The following is a 7,590-nucleotide window of genomic DNA, read 5'->3' on the forward strand; positions in this document are numbered from 1 at the left end:
CTGGCGAGGCGGTCTTTAAGCGTATTTAAGGCCTTTTCTTATCTGATTTTCCTCTCTTTATCTGGCACCTGCAAGAACTGCATATTGACTCTATTTTTCAGCTCCACTGCTGAGTGTCGTACAAATCTTGATGTCAGGTGACTCTATTTTTCAGCTCCACTGCTGAGTGTTTTTACATGGGAGATCCAAAAAATGGTATACGAGTTAGCTTGCTGCTAATAGTAGGGTACCATGATTTTTATATATATATAAAAAGCGGCACGAGCATTTTTGCATGCATGATACAATGAGTGTACATGAATGCTATCAAGGTCATCTGGCTACATTTGAACCCATGAACCAGATCATGGAGGATGAATGCTCAACCAACCAAGCCAGCTCCTTTGGACTTGGTACCACGATTTTAGAAACATGAAAATTAGGTGAATGGGCTAGAGAAGGTAGAAATTAGATGGGTAGACTTTAGGAAGAGATTGCAAACCTAACGATCAGAAACATTGTTTTCTTCCTTTGGCGAGGGGAATCTAAAAGCTTACATAGGGTTTCTCCCTATAAAGAGATTCAAATTATCCCAAAGTCATGCAATTATTGCCTACACTTGTAGAATATGGTGTGTCTATAGTATCAATTACCGATTGGGTACTAGAGCTCATCTTAGCCATTTCTATGTGCAAAGTGAAAGTTGGAGATGGATAGAGAACATGGGGAGAGCCCATGAAATTTATATTGGTGCTCAAAGCTAGCTCAAAAAAGCAAGAAAGATGTAGGCCATATCTAGTGCATCATAACTAGCAATTGGAGGAGTGTTCCTTGGTTAGTCTTGCATTTACTTGGTAAGCCTAATTTTGTTTTGTGGAATACGGACAAAAAAATTGTCCAAGTGACTCAATTCAAACCATCAATTTGGAGTTTAATCCAAACGTATCTTTGTCAACCATATCTGCATTTTTCTAATCACCTACATGAATCGAGTGCATGAAAAACTTCTTTAGCATTGAGTTCCTGAAAAGCTCCTTTTGGAGACACTTTATAAGCTTAATGCAAGCCAACTATACGCCGTGACTCGCCAATCCTCTCTACTTCTACGCTTGTAATCCCTTAGCTTCTGCCTCCACCTGAACTCTGACAAAACGTGGAGGCAATTTAAAGGCCAGAAGTTTTATATCAAGAAAAGGCAAGCCTTCTTTGTGGTGGGCTGATCTTGTTGCTCAATCGGAGAGAGAAGCAATGCAACCATAGGGCTTCTTTGAAGAAGAGTCTCGTTGTCGTGAGATGCTAATAAGAATAGTCACCCTGCTAGGCTTCTTCACTTGTACAATAGTCATCTCCCACCAAGTACAAACAACTAGCCTCTACCCGCTAGGCTTCTTCACTTGTACAATAGTCACCCTACTAGGCTTCTTCACTTGTACAATAGTCATCTCCCACCAAGTACAAACAACTAGCCTCTACCCGCTCAGCACCCACTTGCCATTACATTACTGCTACAGGTCCCATGTCAGTGGCCCTTGGGCTCACACATGCACCACCAAAGCTGAATTGTAGTAGTTCTCCATGCCATTGACACAATGCTCACCTTGCTTTCCATTATGGTGTTGATGGGAGGCATGACACAATCACAACAACCACCAATATAAGAATTCATATGCTCTAATAGCTCTCCTGATTGCATTTTCAAAAACTTGGTATGGACGTGGTTAACCCTCAAGAGAAGCGAGATGATGGTAAAGATTTGTCAAGGTCTATGGTTGCTTATGCTACTGTAAGGTCCCCAACCCGCCTACACCAAGATCGGGATGGGATCCTTGATAGGTCTCTAGGCCTTGTAAAAATCGGAGTCTCTAAACAAGAAAAATCCAAGGAATAAACCTTTGCCATTGACAATGGCTTGGGTCTATAGCCCTAGAAGAAGACCTAGTCCTGTCTCGCAGCGGAAACGGGACATTGTATTCAAACGGCCTACAAAAAAAAAATTCTTATTCCGGCCCTATAACTTCATCATTCAGATTATGGTTTCCTTAGCCAACGCTTTTTTCCCCCTAACATATGTGAGGGCACAGCCGTTGGTGGATTCCTCTTCCAAGTGAGAAGTTTCTAAAACGTTTTAGTGCACGGGAATGGATAGTTACCTGACTAATCAGGTCCACCCGTCCATGATTGACAACCTTAGTCAATCCCCACTTACCACCCCGCACTCACACAAGATTCATTTATCTTATTATTACATTGTTTTAACATTTAAAAGAATGGTTTCTTTTAACGTTCCATCATAGCAATTCCTTGAAGACAGCATTGAAAGCATTCTTTCAGAAAACAAACATCTTTAAACTTAAGACAGGGTACTGTCAATCAAAACATTATCCATAATAACCATGACCAGTACTCGTCTTGTCTCAAGACCACCTAAGGGTGAAAAACCGCACCCATTCCTTATTCAAATCCGGAGTGGATAAACCCCCACCCAAGGTTCCGGGTGCCCATACACCAAACCAGTTGCCCATACAACCGGGCGGCTCCCCTAGGATAAAAAAACGGTATCCTAACTTATGTAGAAACATCAAGACATGACACGGAGTAGAAACTCGTCGTTCATGGGGGTAACCGACTTAACCGTGGCTAGAAAGCCAATCATTATCATCAATTTATATCAAGGAGTCGGAGGTGTCTTGAGACAAGCTGTCTTAAGGATGATCAAACATATCTTTCCTAATTCAACCAGTTTTAACCCAAACAATTCTTTCCTACATTATAAACAAATGTACGTTGGAAGTTACCTTGCGTTTTCAGCCAATTTATCCTTCTTACATATGCAATGCTAACTTATAAAAGAACTTAAACTAATTAACGACTTAATTGAATAATGGGAAACCCACCTGGGATTGATTGGCCATCTGTTATTGCGCTGGTGCCTGAAGACTCTCATCCGTAGGCCTACTACTAGGCCCGGCTTCGTCGTCGTGCGACGCTCTAGTTTGTTTTGGAGCTACTTCCTCATCATCATATGTAGGATTTGCTCGGGTTCTTCTTTTTTTTTTGTGCCATAACTTCTTATCCTTATGAAAAGGACGTCTAATCATTAGGTAAATAATTCAAAATCTAGACTTAACCTTTGTATTCCATCGTAACCCATCCAGGGTTAAATTTATAGGCTTAATTGATAAATTCTTGACCTAGTAATTTCTTATTTGTCTAAATAAGCATGATAACTTCTTCCACCGCTTCCCTAAGGGTTTTCTAAGCTCTCCTAAATTTCTTATAGTTTTCTATATTTCTTTCCTAATTTTCCTATCAACTTTTAAGCTAATAATTTACTTATCTCGGCTTAATATTTATTGTATTTAATTTCTCTTAAAGATTTCATTTCCTCAACTTGATATCATCGGTTTACACTTACTATAATTTTCTTAAAAACTTTTGACCACAAAGTCTATTTATTTTTAATTAATCATTCGCTAAAAATAGAACTTTTGGTCAATTATAATTTTCTAAATTCACCAATTATCTATGGTATAATTACCACAAGTAGATAATGTATTTTTTAACCTCTGGTAATTATCTTATTATTTTCTAACTTAATTATATAATTTCCATCTTCAATTTTCAGCTAAAACTAGTGTATTTTGACTTAGATAAATATCTATACTACTTTTCTAACCTTAACATAATTATCACGGCCTTTTTACCCTATAATATAGCTCTGATAAATAGCATGTAATCATATAACATGATTACTAATTTTCCTCTTTAATTTTTAGCTAAAAATAGTGTAATTTGACTTAGATAAATATCTATACTACTTTTCTAACCTTGGCATAATTATTACGGCCTCTTTACCCTATAATATAGCTCTGAAAAATAGCATATAATCATATAACATGATTTACTAATTTCCCTCTTTAGTTTTTAGCTAAAAATAGTGTAATTTGACTTAGATAAATATCTATACTACTTTTCTAACCTTGACATAATTATCACGGCTTCTTTACCCTATAATATAGCTCTGATAAATAGAATGTAATCATATAGCATGATTTACTAATTTCCCTCTTTAGTTTTTAGCTAAAAATAGTGTAATTTGACTTAGATAAATATCTACACTACTTTTTTAACCTTGGAATAATTATCACGGGCTCTTGACCCTATAATACAGCTCTGATAAATAGAATATAATTATAGCACATGATTTACTAATTTCCCCCTTTACTTTTTAGTTAAAAACCGTACAATTTGGCTTGGATAAATATCTATACTACTTTTCTAACCTTGGCATAATTATCATGGTCTTTTGACCCTACAATACAGCTCTGAAGAATAGCATGTAATTATAGAACATGATTTACTAATTTACCCCTTTAATTTACCCCTAAAAACAGCGTAATTCCACTAAGATAATTAGTTAAACTACTTTTCTGAGCTTGTCTCAATTATCACAGGTTTAAACACACCTAATTAACCACTGATAAATATATCATATCATTTTAATTCCGTTTACTAATTTTCCCTTTTTAATTTTCTCAAAAAATAGAGTAATTATGCCTACTTAATTAGTTAGATTAATTAATTGAGCTTCTCCTAATTATCACGGGTTTCTTAACACCTAATTAACCACTAATAATTATAAGAAATCATTTGAATTTCATTTATTAATTTCCCCTATTTAAATTGCTCAAAAAACAAGGTATTTTAGCTAAAGTAATTAGCTAAATTAACTTCATGATCTTCTCCTAATTATCACGGATTATTGCACACCTAATTAACCAGTGATAATTATATGACAGAATTTTAATTCCATTTACTAATTTCTCCTATTTAAATTACTCAAAAAACATGGTATTTTAGCTAAAGTAATTAGCTAGATTAATTTTCTGAACTTCTCCTAATTATCACGACTTTGTAAACACCTTATTAACCACTGATAATTATATGACAGCATTTTAATTCCATTTACTAATTTTTCCTATTAAAATTGCTCAACAAATAGGGTATTTTAGCTAAAATAATTATCTAAATTAACTTTCTAAACTTCTCCTAATTATCACGGGTTATTGAACACTTATTTAACTACTGATAATTATATGGAAGTATTTTAATTCCATTTACTAATTTCTCCTATTAAAATTGTTCAAAAAACACAGTAATTATGCCTAATTAATTAGCTAGATTAACTATCTGAGATTCTCCTAATTATCACAGGTTTCTTAACACCTAATTAACCATTGATAAATGTATCTCAACAATTGAAATCAATTTACTAATTTCCCCTATTTAAATTGGTCAAAAAATAGAGTAATTCTACCTAATTAATTAGCTAGATTCATTATCTGAGATTTTCCTAATTATCACGGGTTCCTTAATATCCAATTAACCACTGATAAATATATTATAGCAATTGAAATCAATTTACTAATTTCCCCTATTTAAATAGCTCAAAAAACAGAGTAATTCTGCCTAATTAATTAGGAAAATTACTCAGAAAATTATAGGATAATTTTCCTAGCTTAATGACTATCTAATGCAACTCTGATAATTACTTCATCTTAATCTAAGCTTAATTAATATATTTATCATTAATTCATGGTTAATTTGGCTAATTTCAGCCATAATATGATAGGATAATTAATTAGCTTAGTATTACTAAGCTTAATTACAATAATCAGCAAAGATTAATTAATTTAAAGAGGTTTAAGGAGCATGCATAGGTCTAATCTTTGATTTATTAACAATTTATTTTAATCTAACCTTGCTAATTAAGAAGGATTAGGTTAATTACCGTTAGGGTTAATCAATTAGAGATTAAACTCTAATGATTTCTGCGTAGTGTTCTCTCTAGATGAGAGAGAGAGTAGCAAGGCTTCGAGTCCCCCTCAAATGTGAAGCTAGGGGTCCTATTTATAGATTTCTGGCACTCTTAAGCTCTCACAGGCTGAAAAAGGCAGTTGCTTGAAGTTCAAGCAGCCCCCAGCAAGTCAAAAAACGACCCCTGCTGCTAAATGAGTCCCTGGCAGGTCAATGATGACCCTCCCATTACCTGCCAGCTTTTAAAATGTCAATTTTGCTATAATTTGACCTATTTTTGCTTAATTGGTAAATATCTTGTAAATATCTGGGAGACCTTTAATAAAGTCTATGCTTAAATGATTATTGTAACCCTTCAATTTTTCTATTTTACTCAAATCACAGTGTAAACTTCCAGGGGTCATAACTATGCCAGTTTTTATCGGAATTCAATTCTGAAAATTTCTAGCCCGGGTTTTGTTGTGCTTAAGATTCCAAAAATACCAATATTTGCCATGGTCGGACAATTCTACATTGCTTTTTCAATAATCATATCAGTTTGATTAAGCTTATACAACCTTTAAGGTTTCAGAAACTGGAAACCTTACAGCTACATCAATTGTGTCAAGCTTGAAGTGATGCAGGAAGGCAAGAGCAAAACAATACTACAATTTGCAAAGCTACTAGGAGAGCTAGCATACGCATGCATGGTCACTTTGTAAATTACAACATCCACAAAGGGTCTACTCTTCACCTTGTCCTTCACCTGCATGGTACCATGTAGATATAATTAGTTTAAAAACTTGCAAAATGGTGCTCCATGATATGCCAAAAGAAGACCAAAATAACCTTTCAACTTGAGTACTCATGCGTCAAGGACTGCATGCTGAAAGTATGAAGCCAACAGGGGTAATTTTGAAGTGTTAGTAGAGTTCATCATGTCAAAAGGGTGACGTTGATGCTTGTCCCTTGTTTTGAAGGTCTACACAGAGCCAAAAGCCAACATCAATAGTTCTGACGTGTTTAGTAAAGCTCATCATTGACCTCGCATATGGTGCTAGACATACGCATGCGCTATTGTAACTTGCAATACATGGATTTAGCGTAGGCATAGGCTATGCCAAAAGCTCATGCCAAGAGGTTGTGCATCATGCACACCACGACTGCCAAGCAGCACTCCGATCAAGGACCTCGTCTTGGATAGGTGACAGAGGGTTTCATTTATATTAAGTTAGAGCAAGCAGTAAAAAACCAAAATTTATTTTATGTTTAGCATCATCACTAGATGTAAGTGAAGAACCAGACCTATGCCAGATAACCAAGCATCAGGTAAAGTTTAGAAGTTTTGTAAGTCACAACATACTTCTCCCAATCAAAATACCATAACAAACTGAGGTAGAAAAGCACAATAAAACCACATCATTATCCATTTGTAAAGATCAGTTTTATCAGACCAGATCTGTATAATGGAAAACCAGATCCGACTAATATCCAATCACACCCAAGATTAAGCCCAAGATATAAAATCTTTGTATAACCACTTAGACCAGGCCAGATCTCCATTTTTTTCTGCAATTTTGAATGTAACGTAAACAACCACAAATATCAGAATATGGCACCATAACCAGCATACCACATTCCAGTAACCAGAATATCCATGCATAACTAGCACCACCAGGCATTCAGCCTTATACTCACCATTATAATTAAAAAATCAAAATAGTAACCATAAACATGATAAATTTGATGTCATATTCTAGCACAGTAGCAGAGGATTAAGTGAGTATGCAGTCAGTACCAGGCAAGAAGCCAAAC

Source organism: Adiantum capillus-veneris, chromosome 12, assembly GCF_014529385.1.
Source record: "Adiantum capillus-veneris isolate H3 chromosome 12, ASM1452938v2, whole genome shotgun sequence".
In the NCBI taxonomy this organism is placed as follows: domain Eukaryota; kingdom Viridiplantae; phylum Streptophyta; class Polypodiopsida; order Polypodiales; family Pteridaceae; genus Adiantum; species Adiantum capillus-veneris.